Source organism: Thermobia domestica, chromosome 2, assembly GCF_964235325.1.
Source record: "Thermobia domestica chromosome 2, izTheDome1.hap1.1, whole genome shotgun sequence".
NCBI classification, from domain to species: Eukaryota; Metazoa; Arthropoda; class Insecta; order Zygentoma; family Lepismatidae; genus Thermobia; species Thermobia domestica.
In genome coordinates, this window is record NC_137455.1 from 276,076,233 (window position 1) to 276,096,159 (window position 19,927).

The following is a 19,927-nucleotide window of genomic DNA, read 5'->3' on the forward strand; positions in this document are numbered from 1 at the left end:
TCACATGGAAGTACAGAATAGTCTTCATACAGTTGGAGGTAAAAGCCCTGTAAGACCTCTTGTAACGATAAAAGGTGAATAACAAATATATGGGCACATATTAGGACTAGGGAGAAGTCATATAGTAAGGGTATACCTGACGGCGGCCATCTTGAAATCCGCCATTTTGAATTAAGGTTAAGTTTTTAAAATAGGAATAGGGTCATGTGATACATTATTTAAGGCGCAAATTTAATCAGAAGAACAATGGTGACGTTAATTTTGATTTACTCGCAATTGGTAAAAAGTTACAGGGAAATTAAATATTGTTGCAGCATATGTATTAGTCCTTTACCCCACCTTGTAAATTTTGTGTTAATGATAATAATTAAATAAAAAGCAGATGGATAAATATTAGGTCTATGGTAAGAGTGTCCTTGACGGTGGCCATGTTCAAATCCGCCATTTTGAATCAGACGAAAGTCTTTACCAGAACGCATAACAGTGACAGCTTATTAATAGCAAATTTTACCATAAATCCAACGGTATAGCCATTTCTGCTTTATCATTAATCAGCGCAAAATTAAATGGAAATAGAGTAATGCAATAGATGACTTCGGGCTAGAAGTTAATCAGAAATACAATAGTGTCGTTACAATGTTAGTTGTTTGATGAGCAAAAATGGTTATACCGTTAGATTTATGGTAAAATTTTGCTATTAATAAGGTGTCAATGTTAAAACTTTTGTCTGATTCAAAATGGCGGATTTGAACATGGCCGCCGTCAAGGCAACTCTTACCATAGACCTTATATTTATCCACCTGCTTTTTATTTAATTATTATCATTAACAGAAAATTTACAAGGTGGGGTAAAGGACTAATACATATGCTGCAACAATATTTAATTTCCCTGTAACTTTTTACCAATTGCGCGTAAATCAAAATTAAAGTCACCATTGTTCTTCTTATTAAATTTGCGCCTTAAATCATGTATCACATGACTCTATTCCTATTTTAAAAACTAAACCTTAATTCAAAATGGCGGATTTCAAGATGGCCGCCGTCAGGTATACCCTTACTATATGACTTCCCCCTAGTCCTAATATGTGCCCATATATTTGTTATTCACCTTTTGTCGTTACAAGAGGTCTTACAGGGCTTTTACCTTCAACTGTATGAAGACTATTCTGTACTTCCATGTGATGTTCTGGTAGCTGTATCTCCTAAACCCCTGGAGCTTCGCACCTATAACTTCACTGAAATACTGACTACATTTAGTACTACTTTCTCATATGTGTCTCAGTCAGCAACTCGATTCACCCAAACGTAAGGTTTACTTGTGAGAACAACTTACCAGGCAAAATCCTCTCGAGGCGATACTGTATAGAACTGGGTATCAGCACCAAAGTTGCAAATTTCATTTTCCACTTTTTGGATTCGAATACAATTTAACATCATTTCAGATTTTTTTCTATGGTATTTACTAACTCAGTTTGAAGTTAATCGTAGCTCAAGCCCTCCTTTATATTTTCCTTGACACAATTGAAAGCGTTTTGTGTGAGTATTCTGAAACTATGCCAAGTGCTAATGAAATGTGAAAATTGGGAAATGAAATTTACAACTTTAGTTCTGTTAATAAGTTTTAAGAGCGCACCCACGGGGTTGGGGTCCACTGGGTCCGGAACCCTTCCCAAAAGAAATTCCTAACTCAACACACAGTTCCTTTCTCAATAAAACTATATTTGTTTAATAGGGAAATGATCGAAGTAGCATGAAAATTTGATCTTATACTTCAAACCAGTTCTGTCATTTTGCCTGCTTCAACCGTAAACTCTCTATTCAAAGCGGAAGTGGTAAATATAAACCCTTCCTGATTTCAACGATGATCGCCATAGAACAAAAACGGTATAGATAGCGACAAACTTTTTTTTTTTTGTATCGATTCACCGTCTCGAGAAAACATATCGTAACTACCCACAACACTCTGTGAAAATTAGGAGAAATTAAAATTTGTTAAGATATCAAGAAATCTTTTTGGAATCGATTCAGCGTCCCAAGAATAGGGTCCATCTCTTCTGTTAACTCTATTTAAATCGGAAATGATAGAAATCAACTGTTTTTGGTTTCAGTGTTGATGGGCCGTAATGATAAACTCAACTTTCATCCTGGGGGTGCGGTGGCTCAGTGGTAGAGCATTCACCTCTGGTGCCTGGGGTCCCGGGTTCGATCCCAGCCCCCGCCAAGTGAACTTTGTGGTGGACAAACACCGTGCTCGTGGGTTTTCTCTGGGTTCTTCCGTTTCCTCCCACTTTCTTCATTCACCACTTCACTCATCTCTCGTCATCATCGTCTCCTTTGGCATAACCGTGGGACGTAAAACTCAAAGATTTCATTTCATTTTTTTCATCCATTGTCAGTTGTATGCCGCATTACATTTTTTATAATCTACACACGCAAAATTTAAATGATACTCCTACGCATTTAATGTAGGAGCAGGGTGATATAAATATAAATTCATTAAGCATTTCATTGTAGGTACAGTACGTTGCGGAGTAATTTATTTATTTATTTCAGAAAACAACAGGTGGATGATGTCTAATTACAGTTTTCCATCATGACAATACAGTTTAAAATACACGTATGATAACATAATAATAAGATAGCAAAATGCTTTAAAATACATCTAATATGATATACACCTTATTTATTTAGAATAAAATTTTGTCTATAACTAAAAATGTCTATCTCTGAGTGCCCTTCAGAAATCTTATTATACAATAACAAATTTTTCTGATAAGAGATACATCCAATGCAATAGTCCTTTGCGCTGAGAGATGGAATATGCTATTATGGGGTCTCGTTACTCTATGTGGGACGTGAAGTTTGATTTCTGATAATAAATATTCTGAATCTATCGTACTATGAATTATTTTATGTAAAAAAGGATAAAATAAAATGAGTCCTCCTGCTTTCAAGTGTTTGTAATGAATATTTGCTTCGAAGAGCTTCATACTTCTCAAATTTCGGATATATCCCTGTTTCTTTATATGTTAAAAGCGCACAAATTTATTTTGAATATTTTCGATTTTGTTTATATATTTCTTACTATCAGAACCCCATATTATCGCTGCATATTCCACCTTAGACCTTACATAGGCAATCTATAGTGTTTTGAGGACATTGGTGTTTGAAAAATCACTTCCTGATCTCATCACAAAGCCAAAGTTCCTAAAGGCCTCACCAGCTCTGTTGACGTGAATATCGAATGATAGGTTTGACTGCAGAGTGACCCCAAGATCAGTTGGTGTTTGATTAATAGTATACACATTGCACACATAGTTCATTTTACTGGTGTATTATACTTCACATTTTTTTAAATATTTAACAGTAATTTGTTTGATTCACACCATTGGAAAATAGAATTTATGTCGCTTTGCAAAGAAATAGTGTCTAATTCCGTGTAGATACTGAGATAGATCTCTAAATCGTCATCAAATAATAGTTTGTGAGAGGATATTAACAAACAATTAACAATTAATATAAATAATAGAGGTCCTAAGTTCGATCCCTGAGGCACACCAGAGTCTACGACATATTCCTCAGTTAAAATATTCTTGTATCGAACGCGATGTTTGCGTTGGCAAAGATAGGACGCTATAAGTTGTTGAAGGTTTTGTGAAAAATTGAATGTCACAAGTTGGCTGAGAAGTATATCATGATTAATTACGTGGAACGCTTCGGATAAATATGTATAAATTACATCTACTTGATCCTTTTTATCAATTTGATTAGCTATAAAATGTGTGAGTTCAGAGAGATTAGTTACAGTTGACCTCTTTGGCATGAAACCATGTTGAAAGAGAGATATTACTGACCGTACATGTGAGTAAATTTTTTGCGTATATAATAATTTCAAATGCCTTAGATGGGGCAGATAGCAGTGTTACCGGTAGATATTTTTTTTATTTGGTCAGTAGGACAATCCGTTTTGGGAATGGGACAGACGTCATCAATCTTCCATTTCGTAGGAAATGTAGAAGAAGCTATTGACTTGTTATAAATAACTGTAGGGGATGTTTCAGTATTTCTGAGCAGCATTTAATGATATATGGTGGTATTTTATCCGGCCCACAAGACGACCGTGGTTTAAGTTTTTAAACAGCATTCTCAACATATTCGATGTCTATAAAGTTAATGTTTAATTTATCCAGGATTTCCGAATTATTGTGTTGCTCCATAGGATTAAGATTGTATCTCGATTTATTGTCTGCCACTTGAAAATTTGCCATCAATTATCTTCAAGAATAATAAAATATTTTCAAGAGAACTGCTATATCTAACAAAATGTATGTTTGACTCTGAACGCAGCAGCTCACATTCTCTTGTACTTGTTTTGCCAGTCGAGCTCCCTCGGTTAGCGTACGCGTCTTTGGCGTAAGAAACCGAGATTCAATTCTCGGCGAGAGCTCATGTGGTTCGGATTCCATGTTAAGCAGTTGGTCCACGTCTCATACAGCCTCGCTGCTGAAAGGGACTTTAAACTCAACTCAAAATCAAATTGTTTTACCAGCAAATTTCAGTCCAAAGACCGTGTAACACAGGCAAAATTTGGGTAATTTATGAAAAGCACGTCATTTTTCAAAATGGCACCCAGCACCACACGAAACACATTTAGAACCTGTTTCTCGATATTTCTTGTTCGTATATTGCATTAAACATTTAGATCAAGTTTCCTACTGGTAACCGGAAACGCACGATATTTATAAATTAGTACACTTATCGACACCACTATTAACACACATGTGTTGTAATTTTCGTTTAATAATCGAAATTTCGTTTAATTCAAACCGATTTAAGATTTGAAATAATCTGACGTAGTACCATTTGAAAAAATAAAACTTTATTTGGGCTGGCAACACTGTTGATTTGGTACATGGTACAAAATTTCGTTAATATACATGAAATTAAAGTTCATATATAACGACTATTAGAACACTTAAAGAAACTAAATCATCTTACATTTTCGTGATAGATGTATATATTAAGGGAGTATTGGTGAAGCTTTTTTAATGCCTAAGCGCAATCATGTTGAAAACAATAATATTTTCTGTTAAGGAGAAATTTCAATAAAAAAAAATCCTTTGATATATATTTGATATACACATAAATCCTTTAATATACATAAATATATATTTGATTGTATTGAATTAATGAAGAAAACTATTTAATGGCCTTGATTTGAGTACATTTATTTTCTTTATGACTGTAAGTACGAGATTCCTGTCCACTGTCTGTTTACTTCTAAGTTAAGCTCTTAGGTCAATAGGAAATATGCACTTTCACTAAAAATAAATAAATAAATAAATAAATAAAAATAACATTACAAAATGCATTAGAATTAGTATCGTCATTTCAGAGTTTGCTCGGGGGAGAGGGGAAACATTCTCCACCGACATAGGAGTTTAAAAATTTCACTTTTTTTAAAAAAAATAGTAAATTATATTAGTATACAATTGATTAAAATATACGTATTACTGAAACCCATGGAGGGTGGGGGAGTAATTGCTGAGTATTTTTTTGAATTTTAACGAACGAACCATAAGTGTAGCTCAGACATTAGTTTCTCAGATACCTTAGGCGATTGGTGGTCGGTTCTCTGTCTGTAGAAAACTTATTTGAGCTTGCACCCAAAAGAATACGTTATTTGCATCACATATTGCGATGGAATTTTGAAGATCTTGTGTGCTAAAAACTGTTGTTACTTTCGTTGTTTTGCGGTATTTCGCTAACATAAATGAATCTGTCGTTCTAAGTTCGTTTGACTATTTTTGTTTTGTTTTGTTTTTTGTAGTAGTACATGAATGAATGTAAATGGACGAGGAGCAGATAGCGAACATTGCAGCTGTTTCATCATCCAATGACAGCAATAATAATGATAAAAAGCTTTACACCTTTTCCACATTGTTTTTATTGTAAAAAAAGTTTGATGTGTAATTCAAATAACATTTATTTGAGGTAATATTGCAGCAATACCAGCGATCAATTCCAATAGATGTTGTATTTATCTTAAAATAGATTGTTCAAAGATTCGTTTACCATGTATTTCGCATGCTTACTTTTTCTTCTTAATATTTGATACTCACCAAACTAACAGGAACCTGGAATTTGCAAAAACACATAAGGCCAGGAGCGAAAATGTCAAAATTATGTTGCAGCGTGTATAATAGAGAAGATAGTTGCGATTACGTGTTAACAAGTTTGACATAGTAGCTACTCACCTCAAGAAATGCCATGTCAACACCAATGATGGTATTTGATTTACACAACACCATTCTGAGCAATTCCTTACCGTCGTAATTTCCATTCCTCTCTCTATTCTCTCCGGAAATCACGAATAGTTCTAATACACCGATGCCTGAGATGTCGTTGTAGGGGCCCACGGGCACAAAAATGGAGCAGATTATCATCGGAACTTTTTACTGGAATGTTAATCAGTGGATTAACTTGGATGGCTGTTCCTCCTTCCTTTATTAGAAAATAGGGAGATGTGACTTGATACGATGTCTATATGAATGTAGAGTAATTCGGGGGAGGGAGTGACCATAGGGGTCAAGTGAATAGAGTTAAGGTTAATGATATGTGGTAACAAAGTACGATCGGCTTTGACCTTGCAAAGCTCCTGTATATGCAGTATTAAGTCTGAGGCTCACGAAGAAGGTAGTGTATAGAGGAAAGAAGCGAACTATTGAATGCAGCGAGCACGAACAGCAGGGAAGGTGAGAAGATTTGAAACTTTTTTTTTAAATTGCTATTGTAATAGGGATGAGTAAGAAATTAGGGCAATTCATTCCTAAAGTAATCGTGTTGTACCTAAGACTTCCACAGCAGCATGAAGCGATTATTAAGTACACATGTATATAGATATGCCTAAATATATTGCGAACATGAAGATACAAAACATGTTTTGAAAAAAAGACGACGAGGTGGGGTGAAATGACTAACATATTTTGGAGTGATGTGACTAGTTCTGTTCATCATTCCATTAATCATTCCATGTATCCAATATGGACCAAAGAACATATTTACATCTAACTATTTCTTGTCTGTCCTTCAAACCACAATCTCGTATAAGAGAAACCTGGGTTTAAGACCTATTGGGCACTCAAATATTGTGCTCTTTCTTGTAAGGTCAACAACTCAATGCTCCCGAGCAGTGGCGGCGGTTGGACGTTAAAAGTGAGGGGGCAAGACATGATCTGAATATTTTATATAAATGTTAGTTTTCCTGGTTCTTTCTAACATTTTGTTTGACGAAAGGTTGTATAAGTAATAGGATACTATATTTTCAGTTAAAATATCGTATATCGTATATAATAGTTTATTAAGTAAATTGAGAAGAACAACGCAAGTAGATACTAGCCCTTTGTACTCTTAAACAACGAAAGTGTAAGAAGAGATTTGATTCCTTGCTCATGAACATCTTAAAATTCTGTCTGGAAAATTGTGTGATCAGATTATTTAATAAATTTGCAAAACAAATAAATAGAAAGGATAATATTAATCATAGTAATGAATAATGATGCTTGTTTTGCAAAAGTTATATTGAAACTGAGGATTAATGAAAAACTTAATATTTAATTCCAAACATGATATTAAATGTGTGTTATTACTCTTAGAAAATGAAAGACAGTAAATACTACAAGCATATGCTACGACATTTAAAGAAATATTTGCTTTTGCAACTTCTTGAAATATGTTCGTTGCCATTAGGTGCAGATTTCACTTTCTTGGAACACATCAAAACACAACAATACTTACAATCCACACTTCAGTTATACAAAATAAACTTAAAACCTAGAATTATGTTCAATTTACTAAATTTTATTGTATATACACTCGTACATCCTTAAACACAACACTTCACTCGTATATTACACTACAAAACAATGGAAAAGGTAGAAGTTGTTTCTTATCACGCTCTTTTTAATCGATATTCCTTACTTTAGAAAGAAGAAAAGACATTTTAAGAACTGTCAATTTTTGTGCAATTAAAGAATAACTTGTGAAATAGGCCCTACTTTTTTGCATAATGTTCTTTCGATTAGCTTCAAAGCGGCTCACTAACATATCGAGCCCTTGTAAGAAGAAATGAAAATATGCTGAAATTGTGCTCCAATAGGTTATTTTTTGGGGTTATTTTCTGTGGCGATTAAAACGCAATTACTGTAGCTTTCTTTACTCCACGGGAAGACAACCAATACGTATTCACGCAACAGCAAATATTATATGGCAGCATTTTTTCCTATTAATCAGTAACACATACAAAATCGATATATTTCCAAATGAAACTATATACATTAATTGGTTACTTAAAAAAAGTGCGGGGGCAACTGCCCCCTTTGCCCCCCTAATCGCCGCCCATGCTCCCGAGACAGTACTTTGGACATGATTTCGGGTTGGTATGTCTATTTGCTTCTTTAGCATTTCTACAACAATAGCTTATATACCTTTATATCATGTAGATGTCCTTTATTAGCTGTATACTCATTATGTAGCAGTTTGTATCTTGTTATTTACATTATGTCAAGGGCACTTCTTCTTACCACTTCACCCCATATGTATATTCACTTCACCCCCTCGTGTGGGGTGAAGTGAATAATTTACCTTGTACGATTCATTTCTTTCTGTACACTTACTTCAGACACGATATAACCATATTTGTATTTTCAGAAAGCAGAAGGTATATGCTATTCATATATAACTGTCCATCAGCCGTGCTACACTCTAAATACAGTACCCACTATTTCAGAGGTACAAAACAGTCGTTTTGTACCCATGAGTTTAGCAGGTACATGGTACCCAAGAGGTAGCAGGTACAATGTACCTGTGACTTCTTAGGTACAAATATTTTTCATGGGTACTAAAGTTCCTAATTTCATGGGTACAAAACCTAATTTCATGGGTACATGTACAGTCAGAAACAATATTAAGTATAGGTTGGAGCTATAATTTCATATACCTTCAGCCTATACTTAAGTTAATATTGTTTCTGACTGTGCCTATTACATGGAGCTGCAGTGGCTCAGTGGTAGAGCGTTCACCTCTGGTGCATGGGTCCCTGGTTCGACTCCAGCTCGCGCCAAGTGAACTTTGTGGTGGACAAACACCGTGTGCGTGGGTTTCCTCGGGGTTCTCCAATTTTCTCCCACTTTCTTCATTCTACCATTTCATTCATTTATCATAATCGCCGTCTTCTTTAGCCTAGCCAGCATAACCGTGAAACGTAAAACTCAAAGATTTCATTTCATTTTGCACGGTACCTGTTTTATTGATAAACACAAGGTGACTCAGTCAATATCTAGATTACAACACTTAACAACATTAGCTATTATAGGTTGTAATCTAAGCATTTTCCAGTCAACATTAAGTCGCAATCACTCTGATTAATGTAAATATGCTAAAACAAATGTGATGGTTCTGTATATGTGATGGTATACCATTTCTGAGTAAGATTTTTTTCCCCACTTTCATGCTTACTATGTTCACTTCCCCCCGAATGGACTATACTTTTGGATGTCCTGTCCTTAGAAACATGAGACATCTCTGAGGATAGGTCATTAATTTAAATATGGTATGCAGCACTCACCTTTATATCTTTGTCAACCTAATTAATAACCAACTTCCCAGAACGCCCGATCCTTTTTGGAAAAGTTATCTTCCAATAACAGTTTCTCTTTTTGTTTTCAATAAGTCGCCCAGTTTCAAAACGGCTCTTGTCCATTTATATCAAATAAAAAACAGGAAATAGAAAAGCTGTGGGATCGATGCATTTTGCAGAACTGCAAGTGTTTCAAGATGTTCAAGTTTTTTACATGAACATGTTGAAGTATTCCCAATCCTACAAAACATGCAGATCCTATATTTTTTCTAAGTTTTCTGGGATTTACTGTACACGGACAAGAGCCGTTTTGGAACTGGACGACTCAATTATTTTCTCTTTCATACTATTTCCAACAACCTCTCATTCGTTCCCCCTCAAATCAGCTAATTCTCTTTATTCTTCTTCACACCCACATTTCGGAAGCTTCCAGTTGTTTTTAATGATTTTTTACATAATGTTCATATTTCTATCCCGTACTTTAAATACTCCACACGAAGCATTTTATTAGTATTTTTCTCAATTACTTATGCAAGGTCCCACAAAATAGACTTTTCTCTCTCTTAAAGGTTTCATTGGTCATTCCTATCCGTGCTTTAATTTCACGTTCGCACTTCATATCATCACTAATAATACTGCCCAGGGAACAAAACTAGTCACCTATTCTAATTTCTCCCCTCCTACTTCTATGTTTGACACCAACCGGTCCGTTCCAATCATCAAGGTCTCTGTCTTTCTAACATTTATCTTCAACCAATATTCCGTACAGCCCTTCAAATTTTCTAACATCTTATTTATTTTATTTCTAAATTTACCCACAAGTACCATATCATATGCAAACCGTTTACACCTAATCATTCTACCTCTTACCGAAGTGCTATCTTCATTACATAGGCTCTTTTCCAATATCTCTTCTTGATACATAAAAAATAATGTTGATGAGAATGTTCCTGTCGAACTTCCCTTCGGATTGCACTCTCCTCTGTCATTTCCTCTCCTTTTCTAAAACTTACTTGTTGGTTTGTGTATAAAATGTTTCTTATCTGTCTTTGATCTTTCCATTCCAACCCAACCTTGTTTAAAACTTTCAACAACAATTCTCAATTCAAACGGTCAAAAGCTTTTTCTACATCAATAAATTCAACACACGTCTCTTTCCCCCTTTTCCATAAATTTTTCACTGATTATCCTTAATAATCCATTTATATTCCTTGTGCCCTTACCTCTCCTAAACCCGAACGGTTACTCCTTATTTTTCATTTGTTCTTCCATACAAACTTGTATTCAGAATTCGAAGCAAATTTTTTGCTGCATGAGATATGAGACTAATAGTTCTATAATCCTCACATCTTTCTGGGTTCGATTTCTTAGCCATTGGTATCATGATCGTCTTCAGGATATATTTTGGAAACACATTGCAAAGTCGGAAGAATTCTTCGTTGCCCTTGTCTCTCGTGTTCTTAATGAATTCAATTGGTATATTATTTAACCAGTTGCCTTTCTATTCCTAATATCGGATATAGCTTTTTCAAATTCATTCCGAAGAATACTAACCCCTTTATCACCCTCGTGTACTTCATTTTCTACTTCAGCATCTAGACCACATAGTCTATCCTCATGTTTTTGTTTTCACACTTATCCCACCGTTTCAGATTCATACGAGTGGCCACAGACTTTCAAATGAAGATTGTATTGATATTTAACCCACCGCTATTTTGCACAGGCTTATTGTAGAGAGTCGAGACTTGATTTATCTTCTTTGATTTAACAGCAACTTTCATACGATAAGCAAGTTGATCCCCTTTTCATTTTAAAAAAAATGAGTTGGACCCCGTCTGGGACCCTGCGGGAGACCCTGGGACAATGTATTTTACTTTGATATGTTGTACTTTTGAAAAGATGACAGACATGTTTTTCTGTTTTCATATCGGTCTCACCGTTTCAGATTTTTCATGGTTGCAACGGACTTTGTAGACAGGCTTAAAGATCTTAATAAAAATGAGTAAAGTGCTGCCCCAAGCGGAATGTATGAGACCTCCCCAATTTTGGTAACCGGTTTTGATCTTACCTTGATCCAGGCTTGTAGGAAATATATCATATAAATCAACCCCACTTTCTGGGTTCAGGTTCGAGTATATCCCTAGTGAGTGCGATAAATTTCTTACTTAAGCCAAGGGTCACAGACAGAAGTCACCAAGAGTGTAACGTCAAGACTTCGTGCTGCCATTCATGAGGACCAGAATGACGTAGTCAATGTTCTGGAACAGGTTCACCAAGCCAGGTAGGGGTGTCAAAAGCAGCATAAGATAGAACACCAACTTAGATCAATATTGGAGCGTGGATGTTAACCAAAGAAGATACAATAAACCATATCTAATTTTCCAGAATTGTGAAGTGCCATTTTTGGGTTCATCTGTCACTCAGAATAAACTGACCCAAAACCTGGTCCTCGAAACAGATGGTTTAATATGTCGCTTGAAATAATACTTGTTCGCTCTGAAATTTAACTTAAGCTTTCAACAGAAAACACAGATCAATTTGATCACTGAGCTAGTACGTGGGAACTCGAGCCCTGATCACTCGTTCGGCGACGCCATTTTTCTGTTTTTCAATTTATTCTATGAAAGGGACTGCACCGAGAGGAATATTGGAAGCCAGAAGTCCTCCTCAGATTTCTTCTCTTTAAAATTTGAACTAATCTAAACATATTGCACAAAATAGCGTTTTAAGTCATTTTCAAGCCTTTGGGATCCCGGGTTCGATCCCAGCCCCCGCCAAGTGAACTTTGTGGTGGACAAACACCGTGTGCGTGGATTTCCTCGGGGCTCTCCCGTTTCCTCCCACTTTCTTCATTCCACCATTTCATTCATTACTCATCATCACCGTCTCCTTTAGCCTAACCGGCATAACCGTGGGACATAATACTCAAAGATTTCATTTCATTTTTCATATTCAAGCCTCTTCAAAATAGGTGTTCTTTCTCTTTTCTCTTTTTATAAGAGACAAGCGTGACAATGATCCCCAAATTATTTTATTTATTTCCTGTTTATGGCCGTGGTTCCAGACTCACTGATGTCTTCTGAAAATAAACAAAATAATAAATAAGTAAATAAAATTATCACATATTTATTGTATCTAAACCTTAAGGATCGAGATCTGCTGATCAATTTGTTATTCGGAAGCTATACTTAATTAAGTTTATATTTTATAGATCTGTACATTACGTAAATATTATTTTTTATAAGCAAATATTCTTTTTGCACTAGAATTCAAGTATTAACAAATCATTAGTATACAGAAATAATGCATGAAGAGTGACAGAAACGTGATTTAAAGCATGCGAATATTTTGCATTTTTTATACCTTATGCGCTACTGTAATATTATTATTTTCACTAGCGAAAGAAATGATGCGCAAACAATATGCTACCAATAATATTTATTACTTTCTTTGATTATTCATAGCGCATTTTAAAATAAGGTTATCACTTTCTATATAGGTGCTACTTACAGATATATATATATATATATATATATATATATTTTTGTAACTAGGTGTTAGTGGAAATAGTGCGGTGCAACTGCATATAGATATTACAAAATTCTTTGCATAATCGTATGTGTGACCGTTATTCTGCTTGTTTCCAGGTCATAATATTTTCTTTATCAAAGCCACAATGCAAAAATTGCTTATATAACAAATGACACTCTTAACGACTATAACAAGCACGTTTCAGGAATCATAATAATATAAATATAAAAAATGAATTATGTCACAAACAGAATAGTGGTTAAAATATGATCAAAATATCTCGTATCATGAGAGAAAAGTCAATATATTTGATTTATTAACTTTCTTGACGTAATGAGGCTTAAAATAATTGCAGTGAATATTTAATTATTCGCATTTAGGTGCTAATAATTTATTGTTTCCAACTTTCTGTTAAACTTTCTACCAAGGTTCAGATTAATTATTTTTGTTGTCAACAGACTTAAAGACGAAAGCATATGAGAGATAAATCTAATGTGTTTCTTGTTATAGTTTTTTTTTCCTGCAAAACACACTTTTTTGCACTTTTTTTTTTTTGCTTTCCAGCAAGAATAGGAGAGAACAACGTTTAGTAATCGTGACGAACACCAAATTCGAAATTTGAACGATACACGTTTCATAACCCCACATACCCCCCCCCCCCGAAAAAAAGTTATTTCGTCTGTTTCTCCGTATGTCTGATGCACACTCGCGTAGAGGCCCTGAGACCGAATTTTAAACTTAAGGATTTTCACTACAGCGAAATTAAACTACCGCTAATTTTAGAGTTTTTTCTGTAACATCTTCAAAACAAATTTTAAAAAATCGAAAAGCAGAAACATATTGAAGTAGACAATACAATTTTTCATGTGATACCGTTATCACAAATAATCTACCTCCTTTCGATTTGCAACTGTAGATAGATTTAACATTTTTTGCGGGTTCTGTAAATAGTGGCATACCAAAAGCAATTGTGGTAAAGGCATCACATGCAAAATCGTATTATCTAGTTCACTATGTTTCTGCTTTTCGAATATTTTTATTTGTTTTGTAGATATTACAGAAAAACTCTAAAATTAGCGGTAGTTTAATTTCGCTGTAGTAAAGACCATTAAGGCTTTTATACGATTCTCTTGGGAGGAGTCAAATTTACTTCCTAGTCCCAGAAATAAGGATAGATTACTGGAATGAAAATTTAAAAAGAAATGCTATTTTGTCGAAAACGGCTTAACATTCCTTTTCACTTTCCATAAATCAATCTTTCATTAAGAACTATATATTGTACTATAAGTAGATTCTCTAGGAAGAATCCAGAAGGGGCAATTTACTCTTGTGCTGTTTTTTTAGGGGGGTGAATTTTCTCAAAAACGACTCAGAAAATTTGGTTAATATTTCATAAACAAATGTTTCATTAAGAAACCTATAACATGGTGTAGATCATTTTTCGTTTTAAAAAATAATAAGAGCTAATTTACATTCGGGGGTGAGCTTTTCCTTGATTTTTTTTTTCAAAACGTTTCAGGCAATTTGCTTCATACGGTGTATTTCGTAAATAAGTGTTCCACTAATTAATATACAATATATTATAAATAACTTTTCTTTTAAAATTTTGGTAATTTACTCTTGGGGGTGTATTTTTGCGGATTATTTTTCCAAAACCGACTAAGAGAATTTTGTTCGTATTCCATTAGTAAATGTTACATTAAGAAACCTTCAATATGGTATAAATCATTTTTGATTAGAAAAATTCTCAAAGAGTAGTTTACTCTTGGGATGAGTATTTTCGGACAATTTGCTCAAAAACTGTTTACTTCTTTGGTATTGTTTCATTAATAACCACAGCTTAAATAATTTTGCATGAAAAAGTCCACACGTGGTCGCATACTCTTGGGGATATACTTTACGGTTTTCTCAAAACTATCTTAGACGTCCATATTTTACAAATAAACATTTCTCTAACTTCCTTATAATATGGCACGAATAATTTTTCATGGAAAGATCCACAAGGGGTAGATTGTCCTTGGAGGTGTTTTCTTCAAAAGAATTTTTCGCAATTGCCTATTATATTTTGTTCATATTTCGTAAGTAAGCGTTTCCGTAATAACTACAGCATACTATGAGTCAATTTAAGAAGTTTAGTGCGGTGACCCATACCTTTTATTTAATTATTCTTGATATAACAATTCAGGATATTGTATATCAGAGGAATATTACTTGACGTACGTGACTATTTTTCTGTGATGAAACTATCCGTCATTACTTAATTCCTGTGCTCATTATATCCCTAATGCTAACTCTTAATTTATTGCTTCACTTCAGTTTCTAGGGTTTTATTTATCACAAGAGGAAGAAACTAGGCACTTATCTCTCATCTATTCTCGTACTCTGAAATGTCCTAGCCTTCCTCGTTGGTCTAGCGACTAGCGCACGCACCTTTAGTGGAAGAACTTTAAACATTTTTAACATATTACGGTGATTCCGATTCTACCTTAAGCTATAGAACCACGTCTTATGTAGTCTCGGTGCTGGAAGTAGTTACTGAATTTCATCAAAAAGAAATAAAAAAAATGTCTAAACTATGTAAGCTGGAACCCTATAAATGTGTAAAGAGGCAATACCCAAGTCCGAGTGAGTGCGAGTGCTAATGAGTGTTGTGAGCGAGCAAGTACGAATCCCATTGAGGACATAGAAAATAGTGATCGTACGGAGTCGTGAAGCTTGATCTAGATCTACCAATTTCACCATCCAATAGAACGCGAAGTTGTGTTCCAATCACGAAATTTTGCCACACCCATGACATTTCGACCGTGTCGTCTTTCACATTAGAAAAAGAACATCTCCCAAGACTACACGCCTCTCAACGGTGTTGTCAGATCTATTTTGTTGATTCTGAAGGTAAACGCTAAGACTGCATTCATAGTAAAGATAAACCTCTCCGTGCCTTAAGATTTTCACTCACTTTAAAAACTCTCTGCTACATATTATCGGAAAATATTCTTACTCCTATAGATTATAATCCTGTTAACATTGACTTTACTAATGGAAAATAGTACTTCCATTCTAATGTATAGAAATAAATCCAATAAACATTTATCAATCCAATAAACATTTGCTACTATTTGTGAGATTAAAACGTGCTTACAAGGTCTTAAGTATTGTCTATAAAGAACCTACCAATACCATTATGAAGCAATTGAGCAGATTCATCTCATTACGATAAAAGTACAATATACAATACTACCTATAAATTAGTCTTCAGTAGAAGCTTCGCACAAAATTTGAACACCTTTTATGGATATCTTGGTGAACTACCTTCACCTTCTTTGACTCCCTTCTAGATCAAATATCAAATGCCACTGAAACGATACCACTGTGTTAAATTAGAGTACACATACCAAATTCCATGTTTTTAAACTTCATTTATCTTGAGATATAGAATAAATTGAAATAATTGCAATCCTTACCCGGTTTCTTCTCACCTCTTGTCTTCCCTTTAAGTTCAAATGCCAAATGACTTTCAGTGAGTTCAAATGAGCTTCGTTTCATAATTGTGAAACTACAGCAGAGTTCCAAACTGTCCAAAATCCATATTGAAATAGGTCAATAACTTCCCGGATGCAATAGAGGGATAATGAGAGATGAAACTTCTTAAATAGTAAATTTCTATCACTTCGATCTTAATAGATAGAAATAATTTTCAGAAATGGGAATATAGAGTCTTTTCAGATACAGGAGAATATAGAGTCTTTTATTAAAACCTTGAATTAATCCCTCAAAATCGCTTATCGCTATTTATTGCCGTTTTTATTATATCACGATCAACGTTCAAAACTGGAACTACTAGTAATTTTTTTTACCACTTGCGGATTTAATATAATAGTACGAGTGGTGATGATATCGTATAACGTTGAAACTGAAAACGGTTTATTTCTACAACTTCTGGTTTTAATAGTACATTAATGCAGTAAACTGAGTGCATTCTTAGGACATCGAATCGATTAAAAAAAAAAATCTGGTTTTACTAGAGTAATATGGGTGGAGATAGTACCATTTCTTCAATCGTATTTTAGAATAAGTTCCAGAAAGGCTCTTGTCGCTATTTTGTTCTATGGTGATCAACATTGAAACCGGAAATGATTAATTTCTACCACTTCCTGTTTGAATAGAGGGTTAATGGAGGAGATGGAACCTCCTCTTGGGATGCTCAATTCATTGCAAGGAACTATTTATCGATGTCTTTAACTGTTTTTTTTTCTCTGATACGTGTCTGCAGATGGACAAAAGCCGCTCTGTAAGACTTTCGACACTTATGCATAGCATAGTTTGGAAGTCTTAAAAAAGCGCTGAAACACGTGATTAGTATATGAAACGTTTAAAGGCCAAATATCATGTCTCGAACCTTAGAGGATTCCGAAATATGGACATGTTATAATAATTGTAACACCTACTCTCCCATTTCACATCGAGTTCTTCCTTAGTGGTACCTTAAGTCATAAATTCTGTGTACTATCCAAATTCCAAGCTTATAGCTTAAACTGTTTGGCCTTGACATTGATCAATCAGTCAGGATTTATTCTTTTATATAGAGAGATTAACAGTTTCCTGTGTTCATGTTTTAAAACTATGATGTTTTTATTTGCATGGACGTTGGTTGATTTCTCAGACTGTTAGTTGGTTACACGTCTGGGAACCAACTTCTGTGTTCCACTTTAAGAAAATCCCGCTCATGTTACCCGAAGATACCACTTCAAAGTTCAGGTCATAGTTTAATTTCGAAACTAAGTGTAATGTTTGAGGGAAAAACAAAAATGGGATTTTTAAACACGGGTAGAAAAGCAATTGTGAGTAGTGATGTATTTATGTAGGTTATACGTAAAGAAAAATGGAAACAATTGAAGGGTTTACATGAAAAACTGTCAAGTCTACAACTCAAATTCAGATGTAAAACATGTATAGATAGTTTTTCAGTTCAAAAGTTCGTTTTTTCCCATTTCTGAAAATTGAAAATAATAATAATAATTTGGAAACGTTGTTTTTTCAGTACCAACTCTTGAATTATTAACTTGAATTAAAATTTGTCGTCATAATCATAATCACTTGAACATTCAGAAGGTGGTCTACTTGACAATGTGGGGTAATTTTAATCTCAAATTATGCAATGTCAGCTTCCAAACTATGTGCTTTTTAGTTTTTTTTTTTTTTTTTTTTTTGGTGGAGGAGAGGGATGTTTGTTTACTTTTGAGATTTTCACCCGTTAAATGGTTGGTCTGCGGTGAACACTGGTAAGGACTCATGATTATACGCAATGTCAAGCGCAATTACTTGTGAGCAAATACGCTAATTTCTACGTAACTTGGAGGCTGTTCAAGCAGTAATTATTTCAAAGGGAAATTACTCTTCAGAGCTACGAAATTCCCTGAGAACGTCTTAATTTGTTCTCAATGTGGGGTACAGTAATTTCGCAATGCTACTTTCATCCCTCATGTATTGCAAATCTCACCCCCCACCCCCCACTCGCTGGGGAAAATTCCAATGACCACTGTGTTCAGATATGTCCCCTAGGATCCAGTATCGGGGCCCATGTTTATGAGGAAAAAGTGCATATCACTTCCCAAGATTTTGAGGACCCCCCAAATGATTTCAGTACAGGTGCGTACAACATATGCACGTGAAATGCGCGGGGTAATATTTTGTTAGTTTTCTTCGGGTTTAGTATTTCCCTTGGTTAAGAATATGGGATCTGAATCGCATGAGTTCCCAAAAGGAATCAAACTCGACTCATCAGCACGTAAAGTTAAAATACTAACTAACCACTTAGTAACGGCAGTAAACATTTAAACTTTTTTTTTTCTTACTCAACATCAGCTTACTAGAAATCATATGACGATACGGATATTTCCTCGCAACCTATATACGGAAAAGGAGTACTGGTTCATCGTTTCAACACCTTTTGACCTTTTTTCTCAACTACTTCTCTTTACAATGATGTTCCTTCTAATGCTTTGATACTTGCAACAGGAACTCTGATAAAGGAAAGGTAACAGTACCTTCTAACATGCTTCGTTGCGTAACATTCACTTGTCCCCTAGGTGAGGAGAATCGCTAGTGGGTGTTCTTCGGACAATGTGACACTGAACTTCCTTCGCAGCAGGCAGACGATTACATTTCCGACTGATACAATAGAGAAGACCCAAAACTACTGTACCGTTCGCTTAACGGGTTGTAAGGAGCTTGTAATCAAACTAAATGTGAGATCACATATGTTTGACAATTCTCACCACTACACGTGTGGATTGTTCAAATGTGTAATATATAAGAGTGTGAGTTACTTCAGTTCAAGGATGCTGTTAAATAAAATTGTAAAGATTATTGAAGGACTCGAGCTTTAATTAGCATTATAATCAGTGGCGTATTTAGGGGGAGGCTTCCGGGCTTAAGCCCCCCGAAATCTTTCTTACTATAGTAAAGTATATGGAATATCTTGCAGAATTTTCACATTTTCAGGCAAAGCTCCCCCGAAACATAGCAAAACCCCTCACGAAACAAAATGGTAAATACGCCACTGATTATAATGTTAATATTCATAGGTTAAACTGCAAAGTGGATTTGTTGGAAGTTGCTGTACTTATAGAAAAATAGTTTTCCTTTTGGAAAGCTAGATCCTTAGCCAAACAATTGTCTAGTTTAGGATTTTAAGATTTTAGATTTCTGGGCTCTCGGCTTCTAAGGCCATTTAGCTCGTCACGTTTTTGAAGGATGACG